This window comes from Myripristis murdjan, chromosome 6, assembly GCF_902150065.1.
Source record: "Myripristis murdjan chromosome 6, fMyrMur1.1, whole genome shotgun sequence".
In the NCBI taxonomy this organism is placed as follows: Eukaryota; Metazoa; Chordata; class Actinopteri; order Holocentriformes; family Holocentridae; genus Myripristis; species Myripristis murdjan.
This window is the reverse complement of record NC_043985.1, coordinates 1,682,237-1,699,947: the sequence shown is the minus strand read 5'-3', so window position 1 is coordinate 1,699,947 and position 17,711 is coordinate 1,682,237. Positions and strand designations below refer to the sequence as shown.

Below are 17,711 nucleotides of genomic sequence, written 5' to 3'. Positions count from 1 at the left end.
GAGCAAAAATTGTGGGAGGAGATAGGTTTTACAGTTTTTGAAAAAAATAGAGTGATGGACTTCATAATTTGCAATAGGTTTAAATGCACAAAGGTTTCTTCAGTATTGGGGCTACATTTTGGTGAAAGTTGCAAAGCTGTAGCACATATGGTTGATTTGTTATGAATTTTCAAAGTTTTAAACTTTAAAGGCTTGCTATAGCGCCATCATCAGGACTATTGGCTTGAGTTTGCATCTGAATGTATCTGGCATGGGACTGGACCTGCAACATTTGGTGATTTTTCATGCATGGGAAATAGGACTTCCTCGGAAGAAGAAGAAGAAGAAGAAGAAGAACATTCACAAATACAAGAGGGTCCTGGCAGCTTAGGCTGCCCGGCCCCTAATAAAAACAAAATTAAAAACAAATGAAAACAAACATTAATGAAAAATGCAAAACTATAATAATTATGGTGTGTATAGGGGCTAAGCCCCAATCGTCATTGAAACACAGAGCAGAGCAGAACAGAGGAGAGAAACTAGTGTGACCCTAAAGGACAGTAAGGACTCGCATACTGGTCAGCATCAACTATTGACCTGAGGGCAGTGTTAATCTTGGTTGCCATTTGTGATTTATTGTATTGTGGAGATAAATAGGATGTGTACTGCCATACCATGAAACCACAGTACTGACATTGTTGGTCAAAACTGAGTCATAACTACGTTCAGACTGCTGGATGTCCATTTTATAGAAACTGAAAAATTAAATAAATCTGGCATCACATACAAAATTGAACAAATGCCCACGCAGGCTGCACTTATTAATGTTATTTTGTTAACACCAAACATGCCCGACCCCTGACCTTGAATATAAATTAGATGTGGACTTTTGAGTTCTAGTTTTAGGACCCCTGATATACATACACCATATGCACTATTGTATTATATTGTCCTATATTGAATTAAACTAAACTGTACTCAGCTCAACTATATTGCACTGTGCTGTGCTGTACTGTCCGGTTTGGTAGTGTTATGTACTGTACTGATGTGTGGTATTGTTTTTCACTGTATTTTGTTCTGTGCTGTTCATACTGACAACACTGTTTATGTTGCACTGCACATCCAATTCCCTGCTTCACTTATAGGTGAACTTTAACTGAAGGAGGGATGAAGGGATCCTTCCACAACTCTATTTTACTGAGGGAAGGAGAGAGAGAGAGGAAGGATTGATAGACGGATGGAGGTTAGCAGTAGCCTACTGCTGCAATGCCGTTCCCATTTAATCCTTCAAGCTTTTATCAGAGGTGCTTTTTCAGTTTGTTCTGCTCTGGTCTTGCTCGTAATAGGCTGTCTCTGTTATAGGGAGTATCTTTCTCTATCCTCCCCTACTATCCTATCACTGCTGTTATCACCCAACTGTACCACAGTTTGCATTGCATTAGGGTCTACTGTTTCCAAACTCTCTCTCTTCAGCTCAGTCAGCCAGGAAGAGACACTTCACCCCCTCTAAATCTGTAAACAATAAACCTACATCACTCCTCTATAGCTGTACACTGTCAAACAACATCACCATGTGGTCGAATAACTTTCTACATCATTTATTTTTACTGGAACACAGCACCCTTCAGGCATATCTTCCTTTACTCACTAGCACCCTGCTTCATGCTTCCCCAGCCCAAATGATGAAACTCAAATTTGTTTTTATAGGTGGCCCAATAATTTTGTTCATATAGTATATATGCCTGTAGTGGAAACCATGCATGAAAGGGTTAGACTTTACATGCATAATCACCTTGTGATTTAGGAGGCTGTTGGTGATGAAAAACCAATTACATGGATTTTGGACATCAATACATGCAGACCGTGTGCATTGTCCACACTGCGTAGACCATGCCGAGCATGAGGCTGTGCTATCCCAGTGCTTTAAGAACACACTGATGCCAAATGTCAAATGAGCTAGTCTATACTTTTGTGAAACAATGTCATGTATTAGATGTCCCAGTAAAACTGATTCTTTGCATTTTGCAAAGATATGATTAAATCTAGTTTTAAATGATCAAATCATGATCAAACTTTGCATAAATAAATGCAATGATGATAAATGATGAATGATAAATTCAATGTAGACTTTCTGTTCCATTTTTTTTTTACCAAGTACACTACATCAGTGGTTCCCAAACTTTTGTTAGCCAGGGCACCCCTGAAAGAATTGCAGACAAGGAAGATAAACCTTCCTTGTCTCAATCCTGAATTCTGAACTGGATGACCCTGTACATGTCCGCTGCACCAGCTAACTAAATCTCTTCTGTCGATCGTTTGATCATTTTGCATAAGGGTTTTAATGTAACTGTTAAAACAGAAGAAGTCATTCTTTTCTTTCATTTCATTCTTCAGATGACTAATTTGCAGTCTGCTGTGCCAAGCAGACAACATCACCAGGCCATCTCCTCCAGCATGCCGACTGTCAGCATGTGGTAGATTCCATGCACTATCTGTTCAATTAACAGATCTTGCAAAGCATTATTGCAGTTAGGATTCACTACATGTAATAAAAGTATGCATAGAGATCTACACAACAAATTATTTCAGAAAGACAAATCATAATAATAGCAGTGATGCAGAGTCATAAAACCAGCACAAATGCAGTACAATTAAATTTTCAGCCTCTGGATAGAAGGATGTTCATGTAAATGTTAAAACAGAAGAAATCAGTTATTTCTTTCATTTCTTCAATTTGTGCGTCACCCCTTGACACTCCCCACAGTGATGACGCTGCTAGGTTGGGTCCACAACTCTACTGTCTGGGCTGGCTCCAAGATGAGGAGTGTTAGGATGTGCGACGAGACCACAGTGTGACATGTTCATGTTTAACATCTTTGTATATTAATGCAACACCTCTGGCTCCAGTTCCAGCCCCCTCCTCATTGATTCTGTTTGATGCACTCCCTTGGTAATGTGAATAGCTAGTGATTCAGCAGAAGATTCCCGCCTCATATGGGGAGCTTGCAAAAATCTGTTAGCTGTTACACATGGGCACTCGGATACCTCCAGGCTTTGAAGATGCAGAAACTGTTAATGGTCGGGCACCAAATTAAAGACCTTTTGCAGTCTATGGCTGCAAATGGGTAGTAGAGGAAATGTAGGTGCCTGTGGGAGCATTTTGATGTCCACAGACACCACTGGGAGGCACTGATAAGACAATATTGATCCCTTGGAGACATCACCAATTCTTGATGGCACTAACACAATTTCGGACAAACCATCAGCAATTTTGGCAATCAGAGTGTTCTGTTCTAGCTGGAGATCTAGGGCCCTATCTTGTGCCACCCGCTACCCATTGCCACTATCCGCTACCCATGAGTTGCGCATTTAGCAGCTTCCACTATCCGTAAACGGTATCTTGCGCCCACGCTACCCGCTATCCATTATGCCGACTCCGTTATTTGCGCCTGGAGGTGTGTCCGTGGGCGTGTTTTATGCGCTATCCCTACAATTGCTATCTTGAGTACACACTTTAGGGAAAGCGGATAGTGGGTGCTCAGGACCACCCGCTATCCCATTTGGGCTTTTACAAGAGCGCGCCCAGGCGGCTTCAATGTGCGCCCCGACGGAGCCTCACCACGCACGCAGTCGGACTGATACCGGGACGCCGCTGGAATGGACTGAGTTTATTACTCATATAGACTGTTTAGAGGAAAGACTGTTTTAATTGGACACTTAAGCCAGTGTGTTTTATTGTTTTATCATAAGCCAGCAGCTGTGCTATATTTTTATTTTTAATATTTTATTTGCCCAATCTACCTTGTCAATAAATTAGTTTACACATAGTTCCACCTCTGCCTCTTGTGTGTCTGTGGTGTGACCTGGGGATTTTACTCAATCAGTACAACCTTGTGACATGTCCACTTGGACACATGTGGCTCCACCTCCCGAATTAACTCGCCTATAATATAATATATAATATATATAAAAAGCCACCTTGCTTTAGCCTCAGTAGAAGCCCTGAGAAAATCTACCTCCCTCTCTCCATCGCGGGTTTAGGATTTAGGATTTAGGATAGTGCATCCTGCCCTTAAAGGCAGTGGCACCTGGCACACTGATTGGTGTAATTGGCGTAACGCCCAAAACACGCCTATGCATAATATAGCAGGTACGCAGGTGTTTTCCAGATAACGGGAGGTGCGCAAGATTACGCAATGCTAAATCCCCAAATAATGGGTTTAGGGATTGATGCTTGTTTTGTGTGTGACATATAATCTACAGTTACCTTGGTTAGCAACATGTTTATAGGGTCCAGGGTGTCTCACTGCCTTCGCCCTATGTGTGCTGGGATAGGCTCCAGCACCCCCCCGCGTCCCTAGTGAGGATAAGCGGTTTAGAAGATGAATGAATGAATGAACGAATGAATGAATGAATAATATGCAGAATTTGTGTCAAATGTATTTTATTTATACAAAGAGTATATATATATATTATATATATATATTTTTTTTTTTTTTTTTTTTTTTTTTTTTTACTGTATTTTGTCTCTCAGTTTTACCCTATCCTACATCATAAATAAAGGACGTTGAACTTAAACTGAACGTCTTCATCGTGCTGATTGGGGAAGGAGTTATCTGTCTGTTGGTGCATGCAGGGCGCATGAGGGCAACAGAACAGAGAGGCTGAGGTCTATGACTGATCAGAGATGCTGCACCTGCTCGGATGTCATTGTCAGGGAGTGGCACTGAAAAAAAGGTTTCTGTTTCAATGTTTGTTATGTTTATCTAATATTTAAGATGTATTTATATTAACTAATATTTAATACTGAAAAGTGTACTAACTTTTAAAATGTAATTCTGATAAATTTCATTACCAGATCTGTACAATGTTGACTTCATACCACTCTTCATACCACTCTTCTGCAGGCCTCTGGCTTTCACACAAGGAGTTCATCCATAGCCTTTGGTACGGTGGCCAAGAACCGCCATCGCTGCCATCGCTGCCATCGCTGCAAATAATAAAAGAAACCGCTGCAAATAAAAAGAAAACGCTGCGTTGCAAATAAAAAAGTAACGATGCAAACAAAAAAGCCAAAACGGAAGTACCGGGGACTATTATTGCCGATGCACAGGTGTAGTGTTCAGTTTTAGAAACACAGGTACTAGGAAATACCTGATAGAGGCCACTAGTGGCCATTTTGAAAACTCAGGGTAGGACACTCTGAGTGAAGAGTGCATTGAGCCAGTTCTGTGCATCATGCACTCATTTTTAATTTCACAGTTTCACACTGAAAAATATTGGAAAATAATGGATATCAAGAATACAGAGGGCAGTCACTTCACTTAACTTCACTTTTAATATATTTGGTCTATTAGTACTAGTTACCAGAGTAGCCAACAGTTTGATTGAACTGTTTGGCCTCAGTTCCAAACGTTATGTCTTGAGGAAACCAGGCACCACTCATCACCTGCCCAGTACCATCCCAACAGTGAAGCATGGTGGTGGCAGCTTCAGGCTGTGGGGCTGTTTTTCAGCAGCAGGGACTGGGAGACTGGTCAAGTACAGAGATATCCTCAATGAAAACCTGTTCCACAGCACTCAGGACCTCAGACTGGGCTGAAGGTTCACCTTCCAACATGACAATGACCCTAAGCACACAGCCAAGACAACACAGAAGTGGCTTAGGGACAACTCTGTGAATGTCCTAGAGTGGCCCAGCCAGAGCCCTGACTTGAACCCTATCCAACATCTCTGGAGACCTGAAAATGGCTGTCCACAGACAGTCCCCATCCAACCTGACCAAGCTTGAGAGGATTTGAAGAGAAGAATCGTAGAAAATCCCCCAATCCAGGTGTGCAAAGCTTGTTGCGTCATACCCAAAAAGACTCAAGGCTATAATTGCTGCCAAAAGGGCTTCAACTAAGTACTGAGTAAAGGGTCTGAATACTTGTGTCAATGTGATATTTCAGTTTTTTTTTGTTTTTTTTTTAAACTAAATTTACAAAAATGTCTACAGTTCTTTTTTCACTTTCACTTTCATTATCAGGCTGCAAATAACAATATATGAAATTGCAGCGCATTACACAGCAATGGCAAATATCATCACATAAATATAACTGCAAGAATTCTGAAAATAACCTTGTGCCTCATGATTGTGATGTTAGAACTTAGAACTTGAGCCTTAGGGTGTTTTCACACAATGTATCAATTTTCAACTGGAGCGGCTTGGTTTCACATATGCTTTTTATCGCCGTACCATTCTACAGAATGGAGCATCATGTGTCCATGGCAACCAGACCGAAATGATGTGTGTAGCACCATTCCATCCAGAAAAGAAGGTTGAAATGAACCCTCAAGATACAGAACACATGTGAACGATGGAGACTCAACAGCAACGCCGTCTGATATGCCTAACATAAGGGACGGTTTTTGCTATGGGCAGTGTGGGCAACCGCCCAGGGCGCAATCTACTTGGGGGCGCACGAGAAAAAAAATGCGTCCTCAAAAAAAAAAAAAAAAAAATCGGCAGTTTTCTAGACTACCGTATTGACCTGCATAAAAGACGACCTTGATTTTAAGATGACCCCTCTTTTTCAAGACCCTTTTTTGGAAAAATACTTTTTATATGGACAAAATTTGTTTGAATAAAAAAGCCACCGGTCGGCATAAGGCAACAGCGGCCGCGGCACCGGCCGGTGACCGCGCCCACCCCGGTCAGGTCGCGGATCTGACAGGTGAGCGGCCTGATGCCGGGCAGTGCCTGGCCGGCTTGCCAGCATGTGGAGAACAATGTTTTCTTGCACTGGAGACGGCGAATGCGAATGGTTGTAAGATAACAATGTTGTTATTGTTATGTTAATTTCATATATTAACCTACTGTCCCCTTTGTTACAACATAGAGCCAGGTTCTTGTTTTGTCTCAGTGGACGTGTCAATAAAGGTATTCAATTGGTTATTCAAACATGACTGCCAGTAGGTCATTGGCAACACTCGAATTCCTGTACAATGCTGATTCCACTCAGTTTATTTTCTATGGTTTTGCGTTTACACCCTCAAAATGAAGCTGTTAAGGTGAGGCAAAATGATGTCTGGCCATGTTTGCTGGCTGGTCAGCAGTCTGTCTGTCCTTCCAGGCATCCCTTCATCTGTTCAAGCAACATATCTTGAAATCTACTGAGCAGACTACTGTGACATTTGATGAACACATTCATGCTCCCCAGAGAATGCACCCTGCCAATAGTGCGCCAACCTTTTGTAAAAATGCCACATTTGATATCTCAATACCTATTTGGAAGGTGGTCACGAAATTCAATGGCATAATCATGACCCCCAGAACATTTACCCATCTATTTGGTCACTCCATGACCTTTCCTCTAGTGCCACCCTCAGGCCAAAAATGTCAACTTTCACACAAAATACCATGAAATCTAATAAGTGGATAGGCATGACATTAGGAGAGTGCAGCCATACTCCCCAAAGGAAGATTCCTCTTGACTTTGGTGACCCTGTGGCACCACCCATTAGATAGATTAGCCAAAATATGAAATTTGAAATATTGCAATCTTTGGGCAGATTTCCATGAAATTTGATGAGGACATTCATGCTACGCAGAGCATGCACCCTATCAATGACCTCATAGCCTTTCCTCTAGTGCCACCATCAGGCCAAACATTTGACTTGATTCAGCATATTTTGAAATAGTGGATGATTGCAATTCAATTTCTTAGTGAACTTATGCTTCCTACAGAATGAGCCTTGATTGATTTTGGTAAGCTCATGTCTGGTAACACGTACACTAGCTGTTGTCTTTAGGATCCTTTTGGCTCTGCGCAGGCACCTCACCTCCCGATATCACTGATGCTTGGTAGATGGGTGCCAATGATGTTTTGGGCAGTTTTAATCACTCGTTGCAGAGTCTTCCTGTCCTGGGCCGTGCACATCCCATGCCAGTTTGTGATGTTTCCAGTCAGGATGCTTTCAATCGCTCCTTTGTAGAAGCTGACAAGAACTTGGCGTGGGAATTTGCTTTCTTAAGTTTCCTTAAGAAATACAGCCGTTTCTGAGCTTTTTTAACCAGGGCAGAGATATGTGAAGTCCATGTTAGGTTCTCTGTTATGTTGATTCCCAGGAACTTAAAACTGCTCACTTGCTCACCTCAGCTCCATTAATGTAGACAGGGTTGTGTGTCTTTGCCTCTTTTTTTCTAAAATCAACTATCAGCTCTTTGGTTTTGCTGACGTTGAGCAGTAGGTTGTTTTCTGTGCACCATTCTGCAAGATGGTTGATTTCCTCCCGATATGAGAACTCATCATTGTTGGAAATCCGGCCGATGATGGTGGTGTCATCCGCGAACTTCACAATAGAGTTCTCTCCATGTCGGGGGTTGCAGTCGTGGGTGTACAGCGTGAACAGGAGGGGGCTGAGCACACAGCCCTGGGGGGCTCCGGTGTTGAGCACTAGAGTGGAGAGGAGACACTGCCAATCCGAACTGACTGGGTCTGTTTGTGAGGAAGTCCAGTATCCAGTTGCAGAGAGTGGTACTGATGCCCAGAGTGTTCAGTTTTCCAATCAGCTTCATGGGGGAGATTGTGTTGAAAGCTGAGCTGAAGTCACAAACAGCATTCTGATGTAGGTGCTGCTTTTCTCCAGGTGAGTGAAGACTGAGTGGAGAGCAGTGGAGATGGCATCCTCTGTGGATCTGTTGGTTCTGAATGCAAACTGCTGAGGGTCCAGACTGGCAGGGATGTTGTTCTTTATGTGCTGGAGAACCAGTTTCTCAAAGCACTTCATCAGGATGGTGCTAACTACATTAATGCTCCCACAAAGAGAAATCACCATTTTATCACCCTGTCAATTTTAATATTAATTATTAATTAACATTTCCACTTAGCACCACCCTAAACCAAATTTACATACCTCCTGTGCCATGACCTGCCCTTCCCAACCTACCCAGCACCAGCAGGATTATAGCAGTGAACCCACGTTTGTTTATGCTGTCCATTTCCATTTTATTCAGCATGTTAAAGCACTGGATTGTTGATTGTTTATTTTTAAATACCCCATGTGCTCTATCTTCATACTGTTTTTCTCCCGTATTTTTGCCCCTGCAATTTCCCCTTTAGAATCACTGAAGATTCATCAAATCTTATCTCAAGGTGTTTGGGCCAAACAGTGGTCCTCATTAGACAAGGATTATTTACCAGCACGCACCAAGGAGATATAATCATATATGTGTAGGAAACAAATCATAAGAACATGATAGCACAGAAGTGATTAATGTTCACACCAACAAATTTCTATATTGCTTCATTGTTTGGTTTATTTGAACTTCTGTATACTGAGAATTTCAATATACAGAGGGAGGGCAGGAGAGAGAGAGCAGGAAGAGAAAATGCAGAAATAGAGACATGAATGATGTCTCTATTTCTTATGTCTCAGTTTTTTTCAAAACTGAGATGATGATAGCAGCCATAGCAACAATGATGATATGATGATGATAGCAACCAAGAGGAAACACAATAAGTGGCTGCTGAAGATACACTTTCTTTGAAGGTGTGAAGAGTGCCAAAATATCAATGAGCAAAAAGTTAAAACAATTTTGAAACTAGCTTTTATGTTCTAAACAAAAAATAAGGGAACCACAGTGTATCTGGTGACCAACTGGCTGAAATGTGCCTCAACCTACATAACCTAATTGTTAACACAATGACCTTCATGGCCTAAAAGCAACACATTTTAATTCATTGTGTTATAGATACTGCATATGGTTTCAAACAGGGGTGTAGCCATCATTTCCCAAGTGAGGGGGATGGAATGTTTAGGAGCTTATTTACTTATTTAAAAACAAATCTGAAGGTGTGTGTCACTTTTATTGTGACCCAGGAGCAGTGGCGGTTCTGCCCATGTTGCCGCCCTGCGCCCTGGGCGAAATTACTGCCTTGCGCCCTTCCGTGCCCTGACAGGTGAGCGGCGCATACATATACCTTTCATTATAAATCAACTTTTGTTCATACGCGGCTGCAGCAGCACAACGGACAATGACACTGACAACATGGTTGATTATTGACTGTGCAATGCGGCTATTCGCCAGTAATCGCGGCATCAGGCGAGCCTACCTACTGGTTTACATATGCAACAATACATGTGTATTTGCTTAGACCCCAATATTAGACGAGGGTGTTTTTTCAGGGCATTTTCAATGGAAAAAATATCGTCTTATACAGGGACGGTTTTTGCTATAGGCAGTGTGGGCAACCGCCCAGGGCGCAATCTACTTGGGGGCGCACAAGAAAAAAAAAAATCGCCTACCGTATTGACCCGCAATATGCCGCGGCACCATCAGTCGGCATCACGTGAGCCGGCCACGGTACCAGCCGGTACCGCGCCCACCCGGTCAGGTCTGCTGGATCTGACAGGTGAGCGGCCTGATGCCAGCTGGTGCCGTGGCCAGCTCGCGTGATGCCGCCTGATGGTGCCACGGGGGCGGGGGGGTTGGAGTAGTAACATGAAAGGGTGCAAGCCAGTAATTTCGCCTAGGGCGGCAACATAGGCAGAACCACCACTGGTCTTATATTCAGATGAATACGGTAATAGAAAACTGCTTTGCAGCGCTGATGATTTTTTTTTTTTTTTGGCGCTCTTGCCGCCCCCCACGTGACATGAAAAAATGCCGCCCCGGGCGGCTGCCCGGTTCGCCTGTGCCTAAAACCGCTACTGCCCAGGAGCAGTAGCGGTTTGGGAGGTCTTTTTATTTATTTTAAACAATTTTTCCCCTTGAAATTTCATGTTAAATAGACTGTATGTTAATTCTATATTGTTTTTATGTGTGCTAAATTTTCCTGGTCATTTTCTCATAACTTTTTGCAAGTTTCCTGCTAACGTTAAGATCATCTCTTAAGTCGCTCATTACCTTTTCCCCCAAGTTTCTGAAATAAACCAAGCAAATTTCCTTAGGTTTCAACAGGTTAAATGTTTGTGAAAGCAGCCTGCCCACATTCAGAACACCTTTAACATGCACTTAAAAAAAAAAAAAAAAAAAAAAAAAAAAAGCAAAGAGAAAAAAAAGTGCAATGGGGATGAGCTGGGACGGCCAACTAACCCATAAGAAAGGGGCACATGCCACATGCATCAAAGCATAAATTTGTTTTTAATAAAATGATTTACTGTTTTTTGTAAAACTGGTCTGGCAGTAATGTCTCTCATACACAATCACACCAGTAAAGACAGCTGGGAAAGAGACAAAAAGACGCAGGAAAAGTGCTGCAGCTGACAAGCTCAAAGAAATGTTTGCATCTATAAATGTCATACTTGTTTGTAGTGTTGTGATAATTTATAACCCTGACAACCTTGTCTTGAGCTTGCTAGTAGTGCACTGATCAATATGTGAGTTAATGTCATTTTAAACTGACTTTGATCAACAATCCTTCTTCTCTCTGTGCATCCAATTAACCAGCCAACTGATTAACTGCTGATCAATTACAGTGGGTGCAAAGTCATGGCTAGCTGTCTTGACAGTCTGTCAATGGATCAGCCTGTCAACCAGGAATGTATGTTGAGCAGCCAGCTAAAGGATCAAGCAGGCAAGTGGTTTGATACCCTGTCCTTCAAATATTACATCATTTAAGTAGAAAAAAGCATTCAGTAAAGCACATACTGTACCTCTGCCATCAATATGCATTTGTCAAGATATAACAGTTCCACATGTTAGATATCCACCAAAATTTCATCACACCTACTGCCTTTGGCCTATCAGTGTGACATGACTACCCTTTCCACAAAGTTTCATGAAGCTACATGAATCATTTTAAAAGTTGCATTCATTTTTAAGAGAAGCAAAACCCCACTTGTGGGATCACTTGAGGATCTAGATCAGGGGTATTCAATTAAAATTTAAAGGGGTCCAGTTACTAAAATTTCCTCCCAGCACAAGTCCGAATCTTATAACGTCTAAATAGTACCCTGATGTAAATAAAATCAACAATGTATGTACATTTCTATACCATTTATTGTCAAATTTCCAGTATTTTCAAAGTAATGTACTTTTAACATACTGATAAGTCTAAACCTGTATGGCACTTGAATGAAAAACAAAACTGCAGTTGTCTTTACTACATTTCAACTAACAGAAAACAGAGACTGAATTTCTTCTTAATGAAATAAATAGAAAGTGCTCCTCTCTCTTGCCTTTCTCCCAGAGCTCTGGCAGCACGGTTTGTTTAGCCAATCAGAAGAGAAAATCAGCACCTCTCCACTGATTGGCTGACTGTTTTTGAGTGACATATGGTCGGGCCAATCACAGGCAAGTAACTGAAATCTACGCTGCTCAACGGTACTCACCCGTAAACGGGACCCGGGAAAAATTTACCATCAGCCTCTGGTCTGTAACGTGTGTTTCTTTTGGAAGACTGTGCAATGAAACATGAGTCTCCTTGCATCCGTCTATGGTGCAGCAACATTTCTTTGACACGTTGCTAACTTGTTAGCTTGTTACCTGGGGAGCGGAGGTGGGCTGGCGGGCGGTGTAGCCTTATGTGTGATGTCACAAAAAGGAGGAAGTGTTGTCCACTCGTCTTAAAGGGAGAGTTTCAAAGAATGGGCTGTGTGCGTTTCTCCACTTATCACAGGTTTAATTCATGAGACAGTATTTATGTGGCCCCAGACCTTCCCTATCACACAAAAACAATGAAAATTGCATTTTTCATGCCATGGGGCCTTTATTAAGGCCTATATTTCATGAAACTGTCACTGAAAAATGAAAAAACATTCAGAATCTTTTGAATAAAACATCTGCTATCTACTTTTTTCATTTTGGAGCAAGCCATTTTGTCGTCTCATCTCCTCTTCAACTATTCTCTGGTGCTGAAAGGCTATTGATGACGCTCCTGTCATATTAGCTAGATTATCTGCGCATGCAGTCTGTAGCCACGACCATCAGAGAAAAAATAACAACGAATGATTTATTTATTTATATCAGAAATGTCATGGGTCCGGACAGAACCGTCACCGGGTCCGTGCCGGACCGCGGTCCGCAATTTGGTGATTCCCAATCTAGAGGCTCCTCAAGTGACCAGCTGAAAGATGATGTCACTGTACTGTGTCCTAACTCTACAATGGGGGCTAATGGGGTCTTAAGCTCCAGGGAGATATTTACAAGGTTCTCAAATTGCTTGAAATGGCTCCTTTCAAAGTATAGAGGCAAGTGTTGTGATCCTGAATGGGAATTTATTGTTGAAAGAAGTACTTGATAAATTGATGCACATATGAATAAACAAATAAAGAAATTCTTAAACATAACAACAACACACTCAGGCTGCATCAGCATGAACACTCAATCTACAGTATGGCTTTCTAACACATCCACATGATATCATGATCAGACTTTCTGATAGGTTATTGACACTCAATTTTTGACATCCAGAATAGGAGAGTACACTGAAGATAAACTGTTTCATACACAGTTACTTAATATGGAATGTAAGTAAGCATCCTGTTAGCTTTTAGTCCCTCTTTAATGTGCAGTGGTTTTTTTCACCCTTTTACAATCACTAAATAAATTGTCATGGATTAAAGTTGAATTAATCATGAATTGTTAACTGTTTCCACATAAGCTTTCAAATTATTTCTAAATTAATCAAAGCACCTACCAGTGATTTTGAAACTGTTTGGCCCAAAATCATGTGGTAGTGGGGAAGATTTCACAACATAATTAAATCAATAATATAAAAAAAAAAAAAAAAGCCTCAATTTTCAAATATGAATTTTTGTAAATATTTAGAAACATAGAAACATGCACATATTTTCCCAATCCCCAAGGGTGAGATGTTAATGTTCAGTGGGTAATATGTGATAAGCAAAACAGTTGTTTGGTATATTCTTTGTAAATCTACCTGATAGTAGCTTAGAATAAATTGTTTGGGTTTATCAGGTCTAGCAGTTAGGTGATACAATGGTGAAACTCATGCCTTGTCAAGCAGTGCTTACTCATAGCCACATTCTTCATGTCCAAAACCAAGTTTGAATTAGCTTAACATAGAGCATTTTCACACCTGCCTTGTTGTTGAACTCTACAAGTGGACTAAGACCCTGTTGAGGAGGTGGTCTTAGCACAGTTACAGTGTGAACATAAAATGACCCAACTGCAGGAAGCAGCAGGGCTTGGATAGATGAAGTCTTAAGTAAACTACTTTATCTTGAATCAAGCTATGCCTGGCACATATTGATGAGGAGAGTATTCTTGACAATATACACTGTAGGTAATCCCATTCAACTCTATCAATTGTTTTTTCAGCATCCAATCAGATTCAGTGCCTGATTGCCTCAGGCGCTAATTGCTTGGGATCTGAGGAATATAAAAATTGAAATGCCAACAAGTACTGAATTTTTTTTTTTTTTATAAAGCCAGTTTGGTCTGGGGAAATAATATACACTACTCACAAAAAGTTAGGGATATTCGGCTTTCGGGTGAAATTCCAGGATGAACCTAAAATGCATTATAACCTTTACAGGTGAACTTAATGTGACCTTCTGTAAACTTTTGAATGCACATGTCCAACTGTTCAATGTTTCAGTACTTTTTGCACAAGTTGCTGTTCTCTAACAAGGAGCTTAACGGCAAAATTCACATCAGGTGTTTGTAGGGTGACCACCTGTCCCGCGTAGCGCGCTCACGTACAGCGTTTGAAGCCCGTTTCACGCGTCCCACAAATTGAGACCGTGTCCCGCATAATCAATGCTTGCTCTCAAAAAAAAAAAAAAAAAAAAAAAAAAAAAAAAGCTAGTTCGCCCGGGGGATAGGGCGATGCGCGATAGTTTTTCTCCTCCTGCGCTGCTGTCTGCACACACTGGGACGTATGTGTGTGTGTATGACTGAGGAGCACACACCCACCAGCGCTGTCTGAAGCGTAGCGCGGTGAGAACAAAGTTAAAACAGCAGCGCACTGACATAGATTATTAACAAAGTGAAGAGTTGCCACTCCGCTCTATTTTCACTGGCTAACAGCAGCACACTAGCTTAGCTTGTCTATTCATAGAAGAGGTATCACTTCAGCTTATTTTTCAATTTATGTTATCACATACATACTACTACTCATTCATTGGTAGCTGAATTGTTAGGTCTGTTTGATAAGCAATTTACATTTTTAAAATAATAATAATAATTTAACATATTGTTAAATTAAAAAAAGCCAACATGATGCAGGTCAAAGACTCAAAAAGACTACTGACTAAAACTAGACTAAAATACTTTGTAATTTAGTCGACTAAAACTAGACTAAAATACTTTGGATTTTCTTCGACTAAAACTAGACTAAAATGCTAAGACTTTTCATCGACTAAAATGTGACTAAACAAAAAATATGACTAAAACTAATAAGGGCATTTGACACAAGACTAAGACTAAAATTAAATTGAAAAATAGCCGACGAAATTAACACTGTTTTAAGCTATTTAATTGTATTTATATTTTCCATTGCAATTTATTCACTTTAAATAAAAAGTAAATCTTAAGTAGAAGTTCATCTGTCAATTAATTGAAATGTTTAAAATATTATGAATATCTTTTATTTAGAAAAAAAAAAAAACACATTGAAAGCTAAGGGCTCATTAACAAGGATGGCCTATTCATGAGCATACAGCAGCAATTACATATGTTAGGGGAACAGAGCAACATTAATATACCATGTAAAGTAGTATCTGCTAGAAATCGGTAAACCGGTATCGGTGAGTCTGCCCGCCGGGTGGGGGCGCCGCCACACCGGGCGGTGTCCCACATTGTCCCTCAGAATCATACCCCTTGTCCCCCATTGGGCTTATTAGCAGGTGGTCACCCTAGGGGCTCTAGTTTCCCGGCGCAGCGCGGGGTGGCGCAGTGAGGCGAACCCCGCGCAGAGCTAGTTTCGACCGGCGAAACGGCAGAGGCGGACAGTCTCCAAGTTTCGCAGGCGGAGGTTCGCCGAGATGGGAGTGGCGGCGCAGCGGGGGGAGGTGCCGACAGATGGTTCGGCTTGGCGCAGTGACAGTTTCGTGCCAAAAGGCTTCGCCGAGGTGCGCCAAAAGCTCGCCGTCTGAAACCACGTCTACTTTCAGCGCAAGGCGGAGCGGAGCCGGCGCAGTGGAAGTTTGGCTGGCTGGCGCACATCACCAAAACCTCACAATCAGCACAAACGGTGCCAATCTCCTTTGATCTGACATCAGCTGTGACGGGACAGCTGATATGGAGATATATGTATGTGCTGATTGTGATCGTAGCATTGAATAGTGTTTTTTTCGGTATTTATTGCATTGTTCATGTGTCTGAGATTCTGGAAGCCTGCCTGTGAGTTTTTGGTGACGTGTCCGCACTGCTCGCCGGTCTCCGCTCCGCGCCTGTCTCCTGAGCTCCACTCCGCCTGCGGCAATAGACCTCCATGTCAGCTGTGTAAACTTTCATTACGCCTTCGCGCAGCGCATTTTAAAGGCAAGGACAGGGGCTCATTTGATTGGTTAAATGTGAATCGGCTGTGTCAAACCCACTCCACGCCTTCTCTCCTCCCTTGCGCCGGTAGGAGGGACGGCGGAGTACTTGCGCCACCGAGAACGGCGTGCCAAACTTGGAAAATCCGCCTGGCCACACCCAGTTGGCGAAGCGCATCTGCGCTACGCCCCCGCCTCGCCTGGTCTGCGAAACTAGAGCCCTAGGTGTTTGATGCTCCAGCTCATCGAGGTCGTATCATTAGGGAATGGCTGCTGGAGGCTGGGGTACCTCAGATGGAGTGGCCTGCACTTTCTCAGACCTGAATCCCATAGAAAACCTATGGTATCAGCTGAGTCGCCATGTAGAGGCTCGGAGCTCTGTACCCCAGAACCTCAATGTGTTGAGGGCCGCCCTTCAAGAAGAGTGGGATGCCATGCCTCAGCAGACAATAAGTCGACTTGTGAACAGCATGAGACGTCGTCGTCAAGCTGTAATTGATGCTCAAGGGCACATGACAAGTTATTGACACTGACATTTTTTGTTGTGGTATATCCACCACTGTTGTTGGCTTTTGTTTCAAGAAATTGTTTGAGATGAGGAAATCACCAGTGTATGCTTCTACTTAAATGCCCCACTTTCATGATATAATATCACTGTAGCGCGAACTTTTTATATTTTCCATAAATTTCACCCGTAAGCCAAATATCCCTAACTTTTTGTGAGTAGTGTATAGCAGAATGGATTCTAACCAATGAGCCAAGACCTTGGCTAACAATTTACAATCCACAAGAAGCAGTGATATTGAATGAAATGACCCATAGCTAAGAAGGTCCTCATCCTTTTTCAGCAAAACAGATATAGAGGCCTTATACAAAGTTGGTGGGATGTGGCTTGCAACAAAGGATGCCTCAATAACAGACAGCAAGTCCCTCAACAATCTATCTTATAATTTCCTTAAAAAAAAATCCCATCATAAATCCACTGCAGCTTTGGAATTTTACATACTGTAAAGGGCTGATGTGATTTCCAGTAGAAAGCGTGTTTCCCAATTCTTCCAGATTAGACTGACTTATTTGAGGCAACATTATCCTCCAAAAAATAAGTCCGGTTTAGACGGGTCATGAACCACCACAGAAGTATAGAAAGGAGTCCTTTAAATTCATCTTTAATTTCCCACTCATCACTAGAAATTTAACCATTATGTTTGCAGATAAGGTGGACTGTCTAATATGTTGGGCACAAACCCTATACTTGCTTTATATAGTCTGGAATGAGACAGAAGGAGTGGTTCTTCTCTATA

The 17,711-nt window shown here is 41.9% G+C and overlaps 1 long non-coding RNA gene across 1 annotated transcript in view; it reads left to right on the top strand.

The window, feature by feature from the left end:
* Positions 1-15,607, top strand: part of LOC115361122 (uncharacterized) — a 22,401-nt gene extending 6,794 nt beyond the window's left edge. Inside the window, exons 2-3 of the long non-coding RNA XR_003928383.1 lie at positions 11,596-11,601; positions 15,597-15,607. This is a non-coding gene — a long non-coding RNA (uncharacterized LOC115361122). The remainder of the gene's footprint in view (positions 1-11,595; positions 11,602-15,596) is intronic.
* Positions 15,608-17,711: the final 2,104 nt, after the last annotated feature.